The sequence below is a fragment of the Rhinopithecus roxellana genome, chromosome 9, assembly GCF_007565055.1.
Source record: "Rhinopithecus roxellana isolate Shanxi Qingling chromosome 9, ASM756505v1, whole genome shotgun sequence".
Lineage (NCBI taxonomy): Eukaryota > Metazoa > Chordata > Mammalia > Primates > Cercopithecidae > Rhinopithecus > Rhinopithecus roxellana.
In genome coordinates, this window is record NC_044557.1 from 59465433 (window position 1) to 59489278 (window position 23846).

Consider the following 23846-nt stretch of genomic DNA (forward strand, 5'->3'; position numbering starts at 1 on the left):
AGCTAGTAACTGAAAAAATAAAAAGAACCCTCTCTTTATGACTATAGGGCCAATCAATAGAACTGTTTCCTCACTGGGTTTTAGATTGGGGGATTTTACATAACTGCTGAACTTCAGGCTCTTCTATTAATACTGTAAATTACCTGTTATCTTCTTAATTAATTTAATTTTCTTCTTAACTCAGCCAGAATTTACCTCTGTTGCTTATGACTAAAAGCTCTAATACAACACTCATAGCACACTGTCTAGATAATCTAGTCACCAGAATGAGCTGCTCTTCTGGAATGTGAAGGGTCATGATACTGAATGGAGGCGGACACATAATAAGAGTAAAAGACTACTTATAATTCTTATCTACTATAAATCTACTTATAATTCTTATCTACTATAAATCTACTTATAATTCTTATCTACTATAAATCTACTTATAATTCTTACCTACTATAAATCTACTTATAATTCTTATCTACTATAAATCTACTTATAATTCTTATCTACTATAAATCTACTTATAATTCTTACCTACTATAAATCTACTTATAATTCTTCAAACATATTTGTAAAAATAAAAATTTATTTTTAATAAACTTAGTTTGGAATGGAATAATTAAAATGAGTTGTGTATATACATCTGTTTCTTAATGGAAGATTAGAAGGTAATACAACAAAATGGAGAGATTACTAAATAAATCAGAAAGATAAGGTAAAAAATTAAGTTATGAAAATAAGATGGAGGTTTATTTTGAAGTTTTTGCAGAAAATGTATACTATGACATCTAATACATTTGCTAGAGATGACTAGTCCTAGTGTGACTGCATAATTTGTTGCATAAATGGGGGCACTTAATGAAAGGCAACTTTCTGGTTAATTACTCTAGGACAATGGATGTTAACTTGAAGTTTTTGAACAGGAACATACAGTTATACTAAATAGTGTGGGCCAGGCACGGTGGCTCACGCCTGTAATCCCAGCACTTTGGGAGGCTGAGGTGGGCGATCACAAGGTCGGGAGTTCAAGATCAGCCCCATCTCTACTAAAAATACAAAAATTAGCTGGACGTAGTGGTGAGCATCTGTAATCCCAGCTACTCAGGAGGCTGAGGCAGGAGAATCTCTTGAACCTCGGAGGCGGAGGTTGCAGTGAGCCAAGATCATGCCATTGCACTCCAGCCTGGGCCACAAAGCGAGACTCCATCTCAAAAAAAAAAAAAAAAAGTATGTAAGGGCTTATTTAATAAACGTCTCTCTCTGTCTCTCTCTCTCTCTCACATACACACACACATATGTAAATACAGTGTACACTCAAATAAACTTGGACTTCATTCTATCTAAAGTCCTGGCACGCTGCACCAGCATATGCTCAGTTATGCTGTGGAAAAGAGCAGTTCTCGAACTTCAGTGGTTTGAAAAATAAAGGTTCATACATTAATCACACACATGTCCATTGATGGGCAGCTGGGACTTTCCTCTGTTTCTTCATCATTACTCAAGATACATGGTGGTGAAACATCCACTCTCTAGAACATTCTCAATCCCTGTGGCAGAGGGAAAGGAGGATCTTGTAGCAGGAACTAATTGCTATGTCAGGAAATACTTTCAACCGTAACTCATTGGCCAGAGGTAGTCACATGACATTACCAGGAGTCCTGGAAGTGCAATCCTACTATGTGCCTGGAGTCTGGAGACCTGCAAATAAATATTTGGTTAGCATCATTAGCAGCTAGCACACAGAACTTTTTTTTTTTTTTTAAAAGACACTATCCACTATCTTTTTTTCGAAATAAACTTACTTTGGAGTAGTTTTGGATTTACAGAAAAGTTGTAAAGATTGTATGACAATTTTTTAAAAATTAAAATGTGTCTTTATAATTGAGAAAATAGTGATGCTCAGTTTAAAAAGATACCTGGAAGGAAAATAAAACTCTCTATTTTCTGACTGTTTTAAGTCTCTGTCTTCTGCCAACCAATGTTGAAAATGCAGCAATCAATCTGGGCTTGCCCTGCTACTTGAGGGTCTACCAATAGCTGCCTCTACTGCCTGCTAGCAGTCAGAGGAAGAATTATGTCATATTCTTAGAATGATCAGAGACTCAAGTCACCAGGTACCATTTGGAGTGACAGCTTTCTGTAGAACCCATAAAACTGACCTGAACACAAAAACAGGTGGGAGGTGCCAGTTACAGGAATAAACTCTGTCAGTCATCATCGGAATATAAGCCTTGGGTTTCCTGTTTTGTCTGAACTCTAAGGGTGTATCACTGATGAAGCAAAGGAAAGACATGGGCTGTGTTTAAAGGCATGACATGACAGATGTGATCTACACTAGTAGTACCTATCACATTCTTATTGTGACGTATATCTTTTGGAGTACAGAAGTCTGCTATTATTATGTAATGTGGGTGATTGGAATGATACTTTCGTTATTTTTTAACCCGTGTGATGAAAGCAAGTATTTGAACTCTGACCAAAAGGTCAAATGGAAATTAGGGAACTAACTGTTTATCTCCCAGAACATGAGGGCCATTATTGCCCTGAAGGTGAATCACACATTTGATTCCAAGAATCTAGCAATGGGCTGAAAACATGACCAATTCTGTGATTTAGCATCCGGGAGACAAAAGTACACCGGATACTCAAGAGAAATGGTGACATTGCAGCCGAGACCAGAGAGAAATGCCTCTCAGGAATTCATAAACAGAACAGCATAATATAATGGACATCACCCTTAGCAAATACTGTAATGAATTACATTGAGCTATTTCACATAATGCTGTTCAATATATTCCACGGTGTCAAAACACCGTTTCATTAAAATGAATGTATTTAATTAAGATAAATGGATCATTAAGGTTACCATAGAATTCATCATCTAAATACTTAGGCACTTGTGAGAGTAAAAGGAGATGCCTGTTAACCATTTACACCCAGCCCATGGGTGTAAACCAGGTCTGTGTAAGGCAGAATGGAACTAAGGGTCACCGGTTTATAATAGACTCTGTGTCTATTATAGAAGGTGTGAATGCCTCCTTGTTTGTGAATGTCTACCAGTCTTTCCAGACTCAACATTTCTGTGGAGCCAATCAGGCATATGGAAGTTTCAGAGATCTGGAATCAGCATGATCTTAATATACAGAGTTTCTTCTCATTGATCTCAAACCTTCATCTTTTATTGTCTTTCATATGATCTAGCTTAATCAGGGCCACATTTAACTTGAAATGTTCAACCCCTTCATTCCTATGGAAATGTATGATACTTCACTTATACATTGATTTGGCCATGTATTTCCATTAAAAAACAAAACCTGTATTATAAATTATGCTGTTATGATGAACATCCTTGTACCCATATCTTGGCATAATTTTTTATTATCATCTTAGCCTTGATGTCTAGCATTTGAATATCTAGGTATATATGACAGTTGTAAGGCTCTTGATGCCTATTTTTGAAATTGGTTTTCAGAAATTACCAGTTTAAATTTTTACTAGTATCAAATGAAATAGCCTATTTCTTTTTCGTTTTCTTTTCTTTTTTTCTTTTTTCTCTTTTTTTTGAGATGGAGTTTCGCTTTTGCTGCCCAGGCTGAGTGCAATGGTGCAGCCTTAGTTCACTACAACCTCTGTCTCCCAGGTTCAAGCAATTCTACTGCCTCAGCTTCCCAAGTAGCTGGGATTACAGGCATGTGCCACCATGCTCAGCTAATTTTTGTATTTTTAGTTGAGACAGGGTTTCACTATGTTGGTCAGGCTGGTCTCGAACTCCTGACCTCAGGTAATCCTAAAGTGCTGGGATTACAGGTGTGAGCCACCACGCCTGGCCAAGAAAGCCTGTTTCTATATAATCATCAACATTCAATTTTTCTTTCATTTTGTAAAGCTAGTAGGTAAAACATTGAATCTTCAATAAACATACGTGTGCGTGTGTCTTTATAGCAGCATGATTTATAGTCCTTTGGGTATATACCCAGTAATGGGATGGCTGGGTCAAATGGGATTTCTAGTTCTAGATCCTTGAGGAATCGCCACACTGTTTTTCTCAATGGTTGAACTAGTTTATAGTCCCACCAACAGTGTAAAAGTGTTCCTATTTCTCCACATCCTCTCCAGCACCTGTTGTTTCCTGACTTTTTAATGATTGCCATTTTAACTGGTGTGAGACGGTATCTCATTGTGGAGAAATGCGAGTGATGATGAGGCTTTTTTCATGTATCTGTTGGCTGTATGAATGTCTTTTGAGAAGTGTCTGTTCGTATCCTTTGCAGCACTATTCACAATAGCAAAGACTTGGAATCAACCCAAATGTTCATCAGTGACAGACTGGATTAAGAAAATGTGGCACATATACACCACGGAATACTATGCAGCCATAAAAAAGATTGAGTTCGTGTCCTTTGTAGGGACATGGATGCAGCTGGAAACCATCATTCTCAGCAAACTATCATAAGAACAGAAAACCAAACACCGCATGTTCTCATTCATAGGTGGGAATTGAACAATGAGATCACTTGGACACAGGAAGGGGAACAAGATATACCTAATGTAAATGACGAGTTAGTGGGTACAGCACACCAACATGGCGCATGTATACATATGTAACAAACCTGCACGTTGTGCACATGTACCCTATAACTTAAAGTATAGTAATAAAAGTAAAATAAAAAAATTGAATCTTATTTTAATTTTTATTTCTCTAAATACTGGATTTTAGACCAATAAAACCTGAGTTTTAAAAATTTCCTCTTTTTCTGTTTAACTTTATAATCCACGTAGCATATTAGTACATGTTGTGAGATAGAAAACTATTTTTCTCTGAATGAACAAGTGGTCCAGTTTGAATTTTCAACCTTGACATTTATTAAATATGTGTTTTTGGATTTTTAAAAAATGTATAGTCCATCTGTTAAGTACCATGTTGGCACAAAAATGTTTTACTTATTATCGCTTTTTGATGCTTGTAAGTTATGGCAGTCTTGCCCCCAGCCCCAATTTTATGGCATGTTTTCACTTGCTTAATTTTCCATGCGTTTTATAAATTTTAGAGTCATTACATTAGGAAAGTCACTTTGGGATTTAATGCAATCACAAAATTACAATTGCAATTGCTCTAAATACAACTGTTAATTTGTGGAGATGGCAGATAATATTTTGAAAAAAAGAATTAGATTTAATTTTGTAAATTTCTTGATAGGAATTCTTTATGTGTAGAGAGATACTATATAGAAAACCATTTTAGGAATAACCAAATGATAAAATGGAGTGATACACACCTTATAGACTTCCTCATCATCTTTATACACTTGGTAGATTAACACATAGTGTTGTGAAAATCTGTAGTAAAGGGCAGAGTGGCTAGAGGGTGTTTTAGAATAAAATAATTTCAAGGGATGGTGAAACTGTGTGCAAGAATATTGTTAAGGATGGGGAAGAAATGGGTGGAGAACGGGGAAGGCACTTAAGGGAGGGAGTGCAAGACTAAACTGGACACTTTGAAGGATGCTATAAAATTTTTCACTTTTAGTATGGGCCCACGATTTTTATTTTCACTCTGGAGTGTGGTGATCAACATCAGGGAATGGTAGACATGGAGTTTTGGGAAGGGAGACGTCACTCTGGACTTGGGGAGGCCAACCAACACAAACACACAGTAAAGCTGGCCCCTGGGTCCTCCTGAGAGGGAAGAGAGTGCATGCATGCTGCCGGCCAGGGGGATCTTGGAGCAGGCCAGCAGAATGCTTTGCCAAGGTTCACAAACCGAGATTGAATTTCGGCTGAATTTCCAGGAAATTTGAGCCAAATTGTGAAGGGACCTGGGCTGTGTGGAATGTCAGGTAGGAGGCATGAGGAGATCATTTACTTTAGGATTAGTTATTTGATCCAAAACTGTAAAATGAGGGGAGTCTAGGAAATATAAATTCATGGGGAACCCTCCCCAGTAAAATTCTTCTATCTGCTTTGTCAATCTAGGCTTTGTGGATCTAGGGCTTTGCGGGATATTAGCCTGTCTGTTCCCCCATATAGTCTTGAATGTAGAAAAAGCCAAGGCCCGTAAGTTCACCTAGAATGAAAAGAACACCACCATTCTTTCTTTGCAATGTTTGATTGCAAAAAAAATTAGTGTTCTTACTGAAGTAACTGTTAGTTGGAGATGGTATAGAACCCTGACTTCCTGAGTTTTCTATCATGGAGACTGAGGGAGGAATACATTGATGCCATCTGGAAGTAACTTTAGTTTTTCATTCTAGAATTGTTTGCTTACATTTTGCTAAGGCTTTAGGAAATTACATTTATTTAAAGGTTTTACAAATATGGTACACTTAAAAAAAAATCTTTATGCTTCAACTCTATCTTTTAGCTATCCACGGGACATAGGATGGTATACCAGATTGAGCAACGAAGATCTTGGCTCTAGATTCAACTTTTCCACTAACTACAGGAGGGACTTGGGGACAAATCACTAAACTGCTATGGGCCCCAATTTTCTCCTCCTCCTCCTCCTCCTCCTCCTCCTTCCTCTTCTTCTTGCTCCTCTCCTTCTTCTTCTTCGCACAACGTGAAGGTTTGTTACATAGGTATACATGTGCCATGTTGGTTTGCTGCACCCATCAACCCATCATCTACATTAGGTATTTCTCCTAATGCTATCCCTCCCGCAGCCCCGCACCCCCCAACAGGACCCAGTGTGTGATGTTCCCCTCCCTGTGTCCAGGTGTTCTCATTGTTCAATTCCCACCTGTGAGTGAGAACATATACTGTTTGGTTTTCTGTTCTTGTGATAGTTTGCTGAGAATGATGGTTTCCAGCTTCATCCATGTCCCTGCAAAGGACATGAACTCATCCTTTTTTATGACTGCATAGTTTTCCATGGTATATATGTGCCACATTTTCTTAATCCAGTCTATCATTGATGGACATTTGGGTTGGTTCCAAGTCTTTGCTATTGTGCATAGTGCCGCAATAAACATACGTGTGCATGTATCTTTATAGTAGAATGATTTATAATCCTTTGGGTATATACCCAGTAATGAGATGACTGGGTCAAATGGTATTTCTAGTTCTAGATCCTTGAGGAATCGCCACACTGTCTTCCACAATGGTTGAACTAATTTACACTCCCACCAACCGTGTAAAAAGCATTCCTGTTTCTCCATATCCTCTCCAGCACCTGTTGTTTCCTGACTTTTTAATGATCGCCATTCTAATTGGCATGAGATGGTATCTAATTATGGTTTTGATTTGCATTTCTCTGATGACCAGTGATGATGAGCATTTGTTCATGTGTCTGTTGGCTGCATAAATGTCTTCTTTTGAGAAGTGTCTGTTCATATCCTTTGCCAACTTTTTGATGGGGTTGTTTGTTTTTTTCCTTGAAAATTTGTTTAAGTTCTTTGTAGATTCTGGGTATTAGCTCTTTGTCAGATGAGTAGCTTGCAAAAATTTTCTCCCATTCTGTAGGTTGCCTATTCACTCTGATGGTAGTTTCTTTTCCTGTGCAGAAGCTCTTTAGTTTAATTAGATCCCATTTGTCTATTTTGAGTTTTGTTGCCATTGCTTTTGGTGCTTTAGTCATGAAGTCCTTGCCCATGCCTATGTTGTGAATGGTATTGCCTAGGTTTTCTTTTAGGGTTTTTATGGTTTTAGGTCTAACATTTAAGTCTGTAATCCATCTTGAATTGATTTTTGTATGAGGTGTAAGGAAGGGATCCAATTTCAGCTTTCTACTTATGGCTAGCCAGTTTTCCCAGCACCATTTATTAAATAGGGAATCCTTTCCCCATTTCTTGTTTTTGTCAGGTTTGCCAAGGATTAGATGGTTGTAGATGTGCGGTGTTATTTCTGAGACCTCTATTTTGTTGCCTTGGTCTATATCTCTGTTTTGTTACCAGTACCATGCTGTTTTGGTTACTGTAGCCTTGTAGTATAGTTTGAAGTCAGGTAGTGTGATGTCTCCAGCTTTGTTCTTTTGGTTTAGGATCATCTTGGCCATGCAGGTTCTTTTTTGGTTCTATATGAACTTTAAAGTAGTTTTTTCCAATTCTGTGAAGAAAGTCATTGGTAGCTTGATGGGAATGGCATTGAATCTGCAAATTACCTTGGTCAGTATGACCGTTTTCATGATATTGATTCTTCCTATCAGTGAGCATGGAATGTTCCTCCATTTGTTTGTGTCCTCTTTTATTTCATTGAGCAGTGGTTTGTAGTTTTCCTTGAAGAGGTCCTTCACATCTCTTGTAAGTTGTATTCTTAGGTATTTTTTTTCCCTTTGTAGCAATTGTGAATGCAAGTTCACTCATGATTTGGCTCTCTGTTTGTCTGTTATTTGTGTATAGGAATGCTTGTGATTTTTGCACACTGATTTTGTATCCTGAGACTTTGCTGAAGGTGCTTATCAGCTTAAGGAGATTTTGGGCTGAGACAGTGGGGTTTTCTAAATATACTATCATGTCATCTGTAGACAGGGACAATTTGACTTCCTCTTTTCCTAATTGAATATCCTTTATTTCTTTCTCTTGCCTTATTGCCCCGGCCAGAACTTCCAACACTATGTTGAATAGGAGTGGTGAGAGAGGGCAACCTTGTCTTGTGCCAGTTTTCAAGGGGAATGCTTCCAGTTTTTGCCCATTCAGTATGATATTGGCTGTGGGTCTGTCATAAGTAGCTCTTATTATTTTGAGATATGTTGAGTCAATACCTAGTTTATTGAGAGTTTTTTAGCTTGAAGCACTGTTGAATTTTGTCAAAGGCCTTTTCTGCATCTATTGAGATAATCATGTGGTTTTTGTCATGGGTTCTGTTTAGTTGATGGATTACATTTGTTGATTTGCATATGTTGAAGCAGGCTTGCATCCCAGGGATGAAGCTGACTTGATCATGGTGGATAAGCTTTTTGATGTGCTGCTGGATTTGGTTTGCAAGTATTTTATTGAGGATTTTCGCATCGATGTTCATCAGGGATATTGGTCTAAAATTCTCTTTTTTGTTGTTGTTGTGTCTCTGCCAGGCTTTGGTATCAGGATGATGCTGGCCTCATAAAATGAGTTAGAGAGGATTTCCTCTTTTTCTATTGACGGGAATAGTTTCAGAAGGAACAGTACCAGCTCCTCTTTGTCCCTCTGGTAGAATTCGGCTGTGAATCCGTCTGGTCCTGGACTTTTTTTGGTTGGTAGGCTATTAATTATTGCCTCAATTTCAGAGCCTGTTATTTGTCTATTCAGAGATTCCACTTCTTCCTGGTTTAGTCTTGAGAGGATGTATGTGTCCAGGAATTTATCCATTTCCTCTCGATTTTCTAGTTTATTTGTGTAGAGGTGTTTATAGTATTCTCTGATGGTAGTTTGTGTTTCTGTGGGATCGATGGTGATATATCCCCTTTATCATTTTTTATTGCATCTATTTGATTCTTCTCTCTTTTCTTCTTTAGTAGGCTTGCTAGTGGTCTATTTTATTGATCTTTTCAAAAAACCAGCTCCTGTATTCATTGATGTTTTGAAGAGTTTTTTGTGTCTCTATCTCCTTCAGTTCTGCTCTGATCTTAGTTATTTCTTGTCTTCTGCTAGCTTTTGAATTTGTTTGGTCTTCCTTCTCTAGTTCTTTTAATTGTGATGTTAGGGTGTCAGTTTTAGATCTTTTCTGCTTTCTCTTGTGGGCATTTAGTGTTATAAATTTCCCTCTACATACTGCTTTAAATGTGTCCCAGAGATTCTGGTACGTTGTGTCTTTATTCTCATTGGTTCCAAAGAACATCTTTATTTCTGCCTTCATTTTGTTATTTACCCAGTAGTCATTCAGGAGCAGGCTGTTCAGTTTCCATGTAGTTGTGTGGTTGTGAGTGAGTTTCTTAATCCTGAGTTCTAATTTGATTGCACTGTAGTCTAAGAGACAGTTTCTTGTGGTTTCTGTTCTTTTTCATTTGTTGAGCAGTGGTTTACTTCCAATTACGTGGTCAGTTTTAGAATAAGTGTGATGTGGTGCTGAGAAGCATATATATTCTGTTGATTTGGGGTGCAGAGTTCTGCAGATGTCTATTAGGTCCAACTGGTGCAGAGCTGAGTTCAAGTCCTGGATATCCTTGTTAAACTTCTGTCTCGTTCAGCTGTCTAACATTGACAGTGGGGTGTCAAAGTCTCCCATTATTATTGGGTGGGAGTCTAAGTCTCTTTGTAGGTGTCTAAGAACTTGCTTTATGAATCTAGGTGCTCCTGTATTGGGTGCATATATATTTAGCTCTTCTTGTTGAATTTATATCTTTACCATTATATAATGACCTTCTTTTTGTCTCTTCTGACTTTTGTTGGTTTAAAGTCTGTTTTATCAGAGAATAGGATTGCAACCTCTGTTTTGGTTTGTTTTGTTTTGCTTTCCATTTGCTTGGTAGATCTTCCTCCATCCCTTTATTTTGAGCCTATGTGTGTCTCTGCACATGAGATGGGTCTCCTGAATAGAGCACACTGATAGGTCTTGACTCTTTATCCAATTTGCCAGTCTGTGTCTTTTAATTGGGCATGTAGCCCATTTACATTTAAGGTTAATATTGTTATATGTGAATTTGATCTTGTCATTATGATGTTAGCTGGTTATTTTGCCCGTTGGTTGATGCAGTTTCTTCCTAGCATCGATGGTCTTTATAATTTGGCATGTTTTTGCAGTGGCTGGTACTGGTTGTTCCTTTCCATGTTTAGTGCTTCCTTCAGGAACTCTTGTAAGGCAGGCCTGGTAGTGACAAAATCTCTCAGCACTTGCTTGTCTGTAAAGGATTTTATTTCTCCTTCACTTATGAAGCTTAGTTTGGCTGGATATGAACTTCTGGTTTGAAAATTCTTTCTTTAAGAATGTTGAATATTGGCTCCCACTCTCTTCTGGCTTGTAGGGTTTCTGCCAAGAGATCTGCTGTTAGTCTGATGGGCTTCCCTTTGTGGGTAACCTGACCTTTCTCTTTGGCTGCCCTTACTGTTTTTTTCCTTCATTTCAACCTTGGTGAATCTGACAATTATGTGTCTTGGGGTTGCTCTTCTTGCGTAGTATCTTTGTGTTGTTCTTTGTATTTCCTTAATTTGAATGTTGGCCTGCCTTGCTAGGTTGGAGAAGTTCTCCTGGATAATATCCTGAAGAGTGTTTTTCAACTTGGTTCCATTCTCTCCATCATTTTCAGGTACACCAGTCAAATGTAGATTTGGTCTTTTCACATATTCCCATATTTCTTGGAGGCTTTGTTCGTTTCTTTTTACACTTTTTTTCTGTAAACTTCTCTTCTCGCTTTGTTTCATTAATTTGATCTTCAGTTGTCTTTTTGCTTTATTTCATTAATTTGATCTTCAATCACTGATACCCTTTCTTCCACTTGATTGAATTGGCTATTGAAGCTTGTGCATGTGTCACAAAGTTCTCATGCCATGGATTTAAGCTCCATCAGGTCATTTAGGACTTCTCCACACTGTTTATTCTAGTTAGCAGTTCGTCCAACCTTTTTTCAAGGTTTTTAGCTTCCTTGTGCTGGTTTAGAACGTGCTCCTTTAGCTTGGAGAACTTTGTTATTACCGACCTTCTGAAGCCTACTTTTGTCAACTTGTCAAAGTCATTCTCTGTCCAGCTTTATTCTGTTGCTGGTGAGGAGCTGTGATCCTTGGGAGGTTTAGAATTTTCAGCTTTTCTGTTCTGGTTTCTTCCTGTCTTTGTGGTTTTATCTACCTTTGGTCTTTGATGTTGGTGACCTACAGATGGGGTTTGGTTTTAGATCTCCTTTTTGTTGATGTTGATGCAATTCCTTTCTGTTTGTTAGTTTTCCTTCTAACAGTCAGATCTCTCAGCTGCAGGTCTGTTGGAATTTGCTGGAGGTCTGCTCCAGACCCTGTTTGTTTGAATATCACCAGCAGAGGCTGCAGAAAGCAAATATTGTTGCCTGATCCTTCCTCTGGAAGCTTCATCCCAGAGGGGCACCTGCCTGTATGAAGTGTCTGTTGGCCCCTACTGGGAGGTATCTCCCAGTTAGGCTACACGGGGGTCAGGGACCCACTTGAAGAGGCAGTCTGTCCATTGTCAGAGCACAAACACCATGCTGGGAGAGCCACTGTTCTCTTCAAAGCTGTCAGACAGGAATGTTTAAGTCTGCAGAAATTGCTGCTTTTTATTCAGCTATGCCCTGCACACAGAGGTGGAGTCTATAGAGGCAGTAGGCCTTGCTGAGCTATGTTGGACTCCGCCCAGTTCGAGCTTCCAGGCTGCTTTGTTTACTTACTCAAGCCTCAGCAATGGCAGACCCCCCTTCCCCAGTCAGGCTGCTGCCTTGCAGTTTGATCTCAGACTGCTGTGCTAGCAGTGAGCAAGGCTCCATGGGCAGATTTCACCTGCCCCCATAGATATTCTAATGCTGCAGATTTGGGGCAGGTCATAGGCATATCCATCTCCGCCCTCCATCTCATGCTGTGATTCCAATGCAGAGGTCCATGGACTACACTGTGAGATATACTAAAATAGGAAGTATGATGAGAAGTGGCCTATGAAGGTCTAGAAAGGAAAAATTGGATCCAGAACCTGAAAGTGTTAGTTTTTCTAGCTAGACAATTGTCCTTAATCTTTAGGGAAGGCAAACAGTGGGTACCTTTAATCACAGGAGCTGTTTGGTGGCAGTACAAAGGATAGATTGGAATAAAAGAGACCACAATGAGAACAACTGGCCTAGGAAGCTGCTGCTGCATTGATGTAAGGTATAGCTGGTGAAAACCTGAACTACAAGTGTTACTTTGAGGCTTGCATGTGTATTATCGAAAAATAAATAACGGCAATAATTGTTTTGAATTTAGACTAATGAAAATTTTTTGAGAGAAGTGATTTTCTCACTGACATTGTTTAGAATTGCTGATACATGGGGATAATAAAAATCAGATTGACTTTTAGTCAGTTTCATCATTATTTTAAAATCTCTGCAGATACTGCATGCCCCTACTCTGTGTAGCTTGGAGTGCCCTGCTCCCACTACCACACCTTTGCTGTATCTCTGGTGGGGAACCAGTTTGCAGTTCAAGGAGTTTTGACAAATACATACACATCAAATATCTAATTATATTGTCTAAGCCTTCTGGCTCAGTTGGGTAGTTTTTTCAAACAGAAAAACGTGATTACGTATATTGAGAAAATAATCAGGTGAGAACATTTACATAAAACTGAGAGCTAAAAATATGCTTAAACCTTTGTTTAACAGCTTTATTTTTTAAATCCTGAACTTTACAGTTTTGTCTAACAGCCACAAAGAATTAGTACTATAAAAATATCTGTGTATTAAGAGACATACTATTTATTGTTGTTGCTTTTCTGGCACTCTCACTAAAGTATGAAGCTTAGGTATAAAGACAAAGAGATTTATAATTCAAAATGTCTTCAGAAATAATTTGATTTACTATTTTCATTTAACAGTTGGAAAAACTATAACCTAGTTAGATTATGGGATTTATTAGGGTCAAACCTCCACGTCTCTGAATCAGTAATTTTACCCTAACACCATACCTCCCTAGAGTTGATGCTTTAGTTATTGTTTACCAACAGCTGCTGTACTATTAATATCAATTTACTCTTTTACAAGAACTCTCCAGAAGCATAAAAACATACAAGAAGAGAATGAATACCCAAATAGTCCTTACCCTTATTGAATCTCACATCATTTAAGTTATTCTGTTGATTCATTCATCCTAGTATACTCAGAATTTAAATCTTATTCATGTGCCTGCTTTTGCAGCACGCATGCTAAAATTGGAATGATACAAAGAAGATAGCGTGGCTCCTGCACAAGGATAACACAGAAATTCATGAAGCATTCCTTATTTTTACAAAGAGAAGCCTGTCAGGTGAATAGTGGACCCTTCGACAGAAACCTTACAAGCCAGAAGAGGTTGAAGGCCTATTTTCAGCATCCTTAAAGAAAAGAAATTCCAACCAAGAATTTCATATCCCATCAAATTAAGCTTCATAAGAGAAGGATAAATAAAATTATTTTCAGAGAAGACAAAGCTAAATGAGTTAGTTACCATTAGACCTGCCTTACAGAATGTGTTTAAGTGAATGCTGAACATGGAAACAAAAGATCAATACCTGATACCAGTGGCAAGTTGGATAAAGAAGTAAGACCCCATTGTCTGCTGTGTTCAAGAGATCCACCTCACATGCAGTGACACACACAAGATCAAAGTAAATGGATGGAGAAAGACCTGTAGGCAAACAGGAAACAAAAAAAGAGCAGAGGTTGCTGTTCTTATATCAGACAAAGCAGACAATGATCAAAAAAGACAAAATGACATTACAAAGTAATAAAGGGTGCAATTCAACAAGAAGACATGACTATCCTAAATATACATATGCATCCAATATTGGAGCATCCAGATTCATAAAATAAGTTTTAGAGACCTATGAAGAGACTTAGGTAAACACACAATAATAGTGGGAGATTTCAACACCTCACTGATAGCATTAGACAGATCATTGAGGCAGAAAACTAACAGAGATATTCTGAACTTAAAACTCACAGTTGTCCAAATAGACCTAATAGACATTTACAAGACACTCCAGCCAACAACAGAATATACGTTCTTGTCATCTGCATACAGCACATACCCTAAGATTGACCATATGCTAAGCCACAAAGTACCAACAAATTGAAAAGGCCAAAGCTATACCAACTACACTCTCAGGCCACAGCTCAATAAAGATAGAATTCAATACCAAGAAGATATCTCAAAACCATACAATTACATGGAAATTAAACAACCTACTTCTAAATGTCTTTTGGGTAAAGAATAAAATTAAGACAGAAATAAAAAATAAACTCTTTGAAACTAATGAAACAATGTGGTTGGTATGATTTAGATTTTGTAAAATTCATTGATACTTTATGGCAGAGCATGTGGTCAGTTTTACAGTATGTGCTATGTGCAGATGAGAAGAATGTGTATTCTGCTGCTGGGTAGAACATACCAGAATCTCTGGGGCACAGGTAAAGGTATTAAGAGGAAGATCTATAGTGCTAAATGCCTACATCAAGAAATTAGATCTCAAATTAGCAACCTAACATTGCACCTAGATAAACTAGAAAAACAAGAGCAAACCAACCTCAAAGCCAGGAGAAAAAAGGAACCCAAATCAGAGCTGAACTGAAAAAAATTCAGATGTAAAAATCCACACAAAAGATCAACAAAAGCAAAATTTGTTTTTTGAAAGAATAAACATGATTTATAGACCGATAGGTAGGTTAATAAAAAGAGAAGATCCAACTAAGCACAATCAGAAATGACAAAGGTAACATTACCACCTGACTCCACAGAAATATAAAAACCTTTAGGGACTATTGTGAATATCTCTGTGCATACAGACTAGAAAACAAAGCAGAAGTGGATAATTTCCTGGAACCATAGAGCCTCCCAATATTGAACCAGGAAGAAATTGAAATCCTGAACAGACCAATAATGTGTTCTGACATTGAAGTAGTAATAGAAAAGCTCTACCAATAAAAAAAATAAAAAAGCCTCGAGATGAAACAGATTCATAGCTGAATTCTACCAGACATAAAAAGATCTAGTACCAATTCTATGGAAATTATTCCAAAAAAAGAGGAGAGGGGTCTCCTCCCTAACTCATTCTATGAAGCCAACATCATTCTGATACCATAGCCTTGTAGAGACACAACAAAAAGAAAGCTTCAGTATCCGTGATGAACATGAATGCAAAAATCCTCAGTGAAATACTAGCTAACCATGTCCAGTAGCACATCAAAAAGTTACCACAATGATCGAGTAAGCTTTATTTCTGGGATGCAAGTTGGGTTCAACATACACAAATCAATAAATGTGTTGCACCACATAAACAATTAAAAACCACATGATCATCTCAATAGATGCAGAAAAACCTTTTGATAGAACTCAATGTCCCTTCATGTTAAAAACTCTCAACAAACTAGGAATCAAAGAAACGTACCTCAAAATAATAAGAACCATCTATGACAAACCCACAACCAACATCACACTGAATAGGCAAAAGCTGGAAGTATTCTCTTTGAGAAAGGAAACAAGATAAGGATGCCCACTTTTACCACTGCTATTCAACATAGTACTGGAAGTCCTAGCTAGAGCAAGTGGGCAAGAAAAAGAAATAAAACACATCCCAATAGGAAGAGAATAAGTCAAACTATCTTCACAGACAATATGATTCTATACCTGGAAAACCCCATAGACTCTGCCAAAAAAATCTTCTAGAACTGATAAACAACTTTAGAAAAGTTTCAGGATACCAAATCAGTGTACAAAAATCAGTAGCATTTGTATACACCAATAAAGTACAAGCTGATAGGCAAATCAAGAACACAATCCCATTTACAATAGCCACAAAAAGAATAAAATGCCTGGGAATACAGCTAACCAAGGAAGTGAAAGATATCTACAACAAAATTTATAAAACACAGCAGAAATGAATCAGAAATTACACAAACAAATGGAAGAACATTCCATGCTCATAGATAGGAAGAGTCAGTATTATTAAAATGGCTATACTACCCAAAGCAATTTACAGATTCAATGCTATTTCTATTACACTGCCAAGGACATTTTTCACAGAATTAGAAAAAACGATTCTAAAATTCATATGGAATCAAAAAAGAGTCCAAATAGCCAAAGCAATCCTAAGCAAAACAACAACAACAAAGCAGGGGATATCGCACTACCTGATTTCAAACTATACTACAAGGCTACGGTAACCAAAACAGCATGATAGTGGTACAAAAACAGGCACAGAGACCAATGGAACATAACAGAGAACACAGAAATAAAGCTGCACACCTACAGCCATTTGATCTTTGACAAAGTTGACAAAAATCAGCAACAGGAAAGGGGACTCTCTATTCAATAAATGGTGCTGGGATAACTGGCTAGCCATATGTAGAAGACTGAAACTGGACCCATTTCTTTTACCACATACAAAAATCAACTCAAGATAGATTAAAGACTTCAACGTAAAACATAAAACTATAAAAAACCCTAGAAGAAAACCTAGGAAATACTATTCTGGACATTGGCCTTGGCATAGAATTTATGGCTAAGTCCCCAAAAGCAATTGCAACAAAACCAAAAATTGACAAATAGGACATAAACTAAAGAGCTTCTGCACAGCAAAAGAAACTATCAACCCAGTAAACAGACAACCTGCAGAATGGGAGCTAATATTCACAAACTGTGCATCCAACAAACATCTAATATACAGAATCTATAAGGAACTTAAATGATTCGTGAAGCAAAAAACAACCCACCACATTTAAAAATGGGCAAAGGACGTGAATAGACACACTTCTCAAAAGAATACATACACACAACCAATAAGCATGTGAAAAAATCCCCCACATCACTAATCACTAAAGAAATGCAAATCAAAACCACAATGAGATATCATCTTACACCAGTCAGAATGGCTATTTTTACAAAGTCAAAAAATAACAGATACTAGTAAGGCTGTGGAGAAAAGAGAACACTTCTACACTGCTGGTAGGAATGTAAATTAGGTCAGCCACTGTTGAAGGCAGTTTGGAGATCTTTCAAAGAACTGAAAACGGAACTACCATTAGACCCAGCAATCCCATTACTGGGTGTATACCAAAAAGAATATAAATCATTCTACCATGAAGATACATGCATGCATACGTTCATTGTAGCACAGTGAATACATAGCACATATTCACAACAGCAAAGACATGGAATTAACCTAGATGCCTTTGAACAGTGGACTGGATGAAGAACATGTGGTACATATACAACATGGAATACTACACAGCCATTAAAAAGAATGAGATCATGTCCTCTGCAGCAACATGGGTGCAAGCGGAAGCCATTTTCCTAAGCAAATTAATACAGGAACAGAAAAACAAATACTGAATATTTTCACTTGCTGGTGGGAGCTAAATTTAATACACATGGACACAAAGATGGAAACAATAGGCACTTGAGGTGGGAGGGTGAGAGGGTGAGAGGGAGTTGTGGATTTAAAAACTATCAGTTACTATGCTCACCACCTGGGTGATGGAATTATTTGTACACCAAACCTTAGTGACATGCAATTCACCCATGTAACAAACCTGTACCTGTACCCTCTGAACCTAGAAGTCAAAAATACATAAATAAATAAATCTTACTCATGGGAAGTTGGCATCCCCTGTGAATTCTTATTTTTCAAAAGTTTTACAATGTATTTTACATCCTACTATCTAAATTCTTATGTATGTGTCCATAACCCTGGGGATGTAAATTGTTGAAGCTCGCTCAAATCATTTACAAATAACTCTATTCAGATCAAGTTATACTATTTAGACACTAAGTACCTTGATTATTACTTAAAATTACATGTAATTTCTTCATCTCCTCCTTCTTTCTTTCCTTCCCTCTCTCACTTTTTTCCTTCCCCTACCTTCCTCCCTCCCCATCCCTAAACTATTTATTTAGCACTTATAGTGTCAAAGTGCCAGAATTCAGGAATATAATCATGAGCAAAGTCAACAAGGAACCTGACCTCAGAGAGCACAGCACCTAGCTATAAAGAGAGATTAAGCATGCAAATATAATAAAGGGCGATCAATGTTACAAGAAGAAATACTAAAATGGGTAAACTTTTCAGTGGGGATATTACAGTTTGTGATTTTTAAAATATAATAGTTCCAAAGTGATTTTAGCAGAATGCCTGAAGTAGCAGTGACTAATAATATGCTTATATTTTGTCCTTCTTCTTTAGACCTTTGACGCCATTATCATGTTCTGTCTACTTTTTGTTCTCCCCTCCTTTCTCTCTCTAGCAACACAATTCTGTGTTATTGTTTACCTGCATAAAACCTGCAGTTGTTTTTCTTCAACATTTCAGAATCACCGTTTACATTTCATCACATAGAGTGCTTTTTATAAAAAGCAGTTACACATTATAGTGAAGGGCAAATATTCGTATCTTGAAAAATTCCAAAACCCCATATCCTAATACCCTTGACTTTTTCTTTCTCCATCATGATTTTTATGTAAAATGTGAGGATGTGGTTATTAATTTATGTGAGCTGATATATATCTGTGTTGCTCCTGGGGGGAAAAGATGTTAGATATAGTAACAGTGTATACTAGCACATGAAATTTTAACTTGACCTCGGAAGTCACGATTTGATTCTACCTCTTTTCTGTCTCCCACTTGGTAGTGGACAACATTGTTTCTACAGGTAAACTGATAATTGGTTATTAGTTTGTTTCTCTTAACAAGAGCTATGGGTTCTAAATTGGGTTCACAGAAGCTCATGGACACAGCAGCAAATCATTAGGGAAAGTTGGTGCCTGATCCCTTCATGTTGTACAAGATCAGATCGCCCCATTGGCTTCAAACTTAACCTTATGTTTGCACTTGGGATTCCCGCCTTCCTCTAAATATTCTCAAGGCCTTCTTATTGGCAGGTCAATTGAGGGTCCAGTGGCCTGCCCACCATGCCTAACTCATCTGCATTCTGATTCCTCCTCCCATTAGCCAACCTGGTCCGTCCCTGGTCTCTTAACACTGAGCATATGTCACTGTCACTGAAAAGAGGCATCTCTTTTTTGGCTGCCTTCCTCCCCTTGCTGCACACAGATTTAGCACATGGGATCTTCTCTCTCGTTTAATTACGTATTTCACCTGCTTCAGATCTGCAGAAAAGAACATCTGAGAGTGAAACTTACAGTCCAAACTGCACTTCCATTGGGAAGAAGAGTTTAATGTTGGAAAGCAAATTTTATTTTGGCAGTTATTTAATCAGCCACATGATTCTAAATTATTTCATCCTCCTTTCCCTTTGCTTCTTGGTTAGTTCAAGGCTCCGCACAACAATTTTACACATGGTTATCTCTTTACATCTTGTGTATAGGTTGGAATAACACGTGATTCAGGTGGGATTTCCTGTTTTCTTACATATTTAGTTAGGCAAGGGCTCAAGTAAGAAATCAGTGCCACTATTCTGCATGATAATGTTTACTTAAATCGTTGTTCAGATTCTCATATGCAGCAGGCTAGTTTGTTCTTGATGGTCCTTGAAAGTCCTTTTTTCTTTTTAACCTGGTCACAGTCAACTTAAGCTGACCTGGCAAGTGCCCAGATTGCTTGTACAAGAATTACAAATTATTAGTGTCATTGACTCTTTCACTGTACAAATGTTTGCTATGTTTGAGCAGCAACCAGGCAGCACTTAGACAGCCAGCCTTTCTAAATGTCCTTTAATGAAGAGGACAATTTGCTTTCAAGATCAGAATGTTCTTTCTGGGTTTTCTTAACTCGTTTTAACTTTGCCCTTAAATTTCCTACTCAGTGGATAAGTAATTGCCAAAGAAGAGCTGTCTCAGAAAAGGCTTTGTGGGCTGATCCCAGCCACTGGTCCCCAGGAGCTTTACTAAGGCATTTCTTTTTTACATTTGAGTCATAGGAGGGATATTAGCTCTTCTGGACTTCAGTTGGGCTTTTCCTTATGACCACGTGGCAATAAGACCCAGTGACAATCACTCCCTACTGGAATTTGTATGCATTGCCTTCAGTTTTCCAGCTGCTTTCATCTACCAAATTCAAGGTCCCCTCACCACTTTTCTCTTTGGTAGATATAAGAGAGTATTTGGAAGAACTAGTGAAGTTACCTGAATTTTTTACCTTCTATGCAAGAGTGAATTTTAGTAGTGGAAAGCAAATGTGTATGTAATCAATGGTGGTTTGTGTAGCCAGCCCAGTTGAGCTGGGGATATCATGGCTTTGGAAATGTATCCTGAGATACATTATCTGCTTAATAATGTTGACTGAATGTGGTCTAGAGAAAAGGCAGAGTTTTAAAAATGAGTGGTCTTATAAGAAAGAAGTCAGAATCCTGCATTAAGGAATGCCAGATATATCATGGTTATTCTTCTCTCACTATTTCTAGGTGCTATAAAAGTATTGCAAAGATTGGCCAGGCATGGTAGCTCATGCCTGTAATCCAGCGCTTTGGGAGGCCGAGGTGGGTGGATCATTTGGGGTCAGGAGTTCGAGACCAGCTTGACCTACGTAGTGAAACCCCATCTCTACTAAAATACAAAAATTAGCCGGGTGTGGTGGTGGGCCCTGTAATCCCAGCTACTTGGGAGGCTGAGACAGGAGAATCACTTGAACCCAGGAGGCGGAGGTTGCAGTGAGCCCAGATGGTGCTACTGTACTCCAGCCTGGGCGATAGGGCAAGACTCCCTTTCATAAAAACATAAAAAGTATTGCAAAGATTTAGGAATATTCTGAGATGAATAACAACATACTGCCTAGGAAACTATCTGAGTTTCTTCTCTAAGATAGGTAGGGTATGCTAACATGGCTAGGATAAGAGATTTCCTTTAAAACACATGTACCTTATTTCGAGTCAGTGTGCTCTTGATTTCCTTACTGACAGATTGTGCAATGTGAGGTTTGTGACTTTACTTTTCTGTTCCTTATTTTCTTTTCCTATAAAATGGGCAAAACAATCCCTGCATCTATGTCAAAGTAAAATGATTGCAGTATTACATTTTTAAAAAACATAACCTAAAAATTTTGCCAAAATAATTTCCTTCAATTAAAAGGAACGGTAGCACAATAATTGTAGGATATTCAAGTAGTTATTCTTTAGTGGAGTGCATTTTATTACAAATGCTTAATCAAGGATTTAAAATAAAATTCCACTTATTTTAATAATGACTCTATTTAAAGTTCTCCATTACTAAATACGTTGGGATTTTGTGTGCATATGTGATCTGGAATCTCTCAGCTAAGGGCTGGGAAATAATTGTTAGTGATTAAGTGAAAATGAGTCTCATTTTGGGAACGAAGGAAGTAAATATGTTTGAGAATAACTTCAACATTCATGCGTGGGTTTGGGGCAGGGACTGTCTTAATGTCGTAATCCTTTAAAAAGGTTCTAACTGAAGTAGATAACTAATTTGTTCTGCAGAAAGCTTTCTCAGATTACTCTCTTTGTGTGCAGGATGACTCCTACCCCACTGGAGGACTTCATTGTTCAACACACTCATCATCCATCCAGGACTGAGTAGAGTAGAATGAGGGAAGGTTAAAGGGAGAGCTTTGTGTTTTCAGACCATTCTTATGCTTCCAGGAAAGTTAATTAGGAAGTGAAACCTTAAGCAGTTGACAATGTGCATTGTTGGCTACTAGGGCATGGTGACAAATAGCCCTGAAAGGTCCTCACTTTCTTTTGTAAACAGAAAAGTAAGGAATTTGCACAAAAATGCACTGGTGAAGATCTGCTTTTCATCAAGGTCGAACCACATAGTAAACAACAGAAATAACTTGTTGTAATAAAGCGTGGTGTTGAAACGTTTATCAGCAAGTCCTTTTGACTGGCTTCAAAAGGTATATTTGAATAAGAGAAACCTTTGCCCAGAAGAACACAATCTGAAATTTAGTTCTATTTCTTTATGTCAAGGTCAAGAAACTTAAGGGAAAAGTTTGACTTTCATGTAATCATCAATTTATTTCTCATTAGGTTGAGATATTATGACTAAGTATTCACTTGATATTTGGGGTAGATACAGTTGATGAAGAGGAGAGAACTCTGAAAAATACTTGATCTGAAATGGCTTAATTCTATTTCTCTAAAGAAAAGTCTGCTTTCTACCTTTTTCTCTGGATGGGTGTGTACTGAGTTCCATAGGAAGAACTTTCAAAATGTAAAAATGTATTGTTGTGATGAGAAAATATAACAAGAACCAGGCTCATCTGATAGAAAGTGTAGGTAAATCTGGGAGGCAGGTCTGAGCCTGGCCCAAGGATAGTGGTAAAGTTTTTGAGATGTAAAACTCAAAGAAGTGGGACTGGGCAGTCCAAGCAGATAAATTTGAAATGAAAGACAAAGAGAAGGGAATAACTGACATTAACACAGTAGTTTCCAGGGTGGGAATGTATCCTGAGGGCTGGCAACAATTACACAGAAACAAATATGTTTTTTACATCCAACAGGATTTGTTCAAGACTCACTTTCTCTCTTGCAAGTAAAGAGAAGAACTTTCTAGGAAGGCTCTGCAATTCTGTCTGTAGAATGTTCTGACATGTTGGAAATGAGCTTCTGTGCTGCCCAAGACTGTGGTCACTAATGACATGTGGCTACTGAATACTTGAAATGTGGATAGTGTATCTGGGTAACAATTCTAAATTTAATTTAATTTTAATTTAAACTTTTATAGCCACATGTGGTTAGTAGCTATTATTTTAGACAGCATAGCTAGGCTTTACCTCTTCAGATTGCTATACATCATGATTAAGTGGTGGACTTTGTCGTAAGTAAGAAAGAATAGTTTTGAGAAAATTTGAGAGTTCTTTTAAGAGAGGACTTCTTGCCGGGCGCGGTGGCTCAAGCCTGTAATCCCAGCACTTTGGGAGGCCGAGACGGGCGGATCATGAGGTCAGGAGATCAAGACCATCCTGGCTAACACAGTGAAACCCCGTCTCTACTAAAAAATACAAAAAGCTAGCCGGGCGAGGTGGCGGGCGCCTGTAGTCCCAGCTACTCGGGAGGCTGAGGCAGGAGAATGGCATAAACCCGGGAGGCGGAGCTTGCAGTGAGCTGAGATCCCGGCCACTGCACTCCAGCACTCCAGCCTGGGTGACAGAGCGAGACTCCGTCTCAAAAAAAAAAAAAAAAAAAAAAAAAAAGGACTTCTTATCCTAAGTCTGTGACTATACTAAGCCCCTCAATTTGCACTAATGCAAATATTTCCCAGTTGTAAATATTTCATGCTTTGTCTCCCCTTTTTGTATTCAGGACTGATGGTAGACCAAACCTACGCTTGCCTAATCTGGCTGTATTGGCCAAAGGAAGAGAAAGGGGGACG

At 38.0% G+C, this 23846-nt stretch overlaps 1 non-coding gene and 1 pseudogene across 2 annotated transcripts in view; both read left to right on the forward strand.

The window, feature by feature from the left end:
• LOC104654925 overlaps window positions 1-23846 on the forward strand; it is a 508543-nt pseudogene that overhangs the window by 287973 nt on the left and 196724 nt on the right. The window lies entirely within an intron of this gene.
• LOC115899746 lies at window positions 13705-13810 on the forward strand. Its single transcript, XR_004059357.1, has one exon. It is a non-coding gene; the product is annotated as a U6 spliceosomal RNA (small nuclear RNA).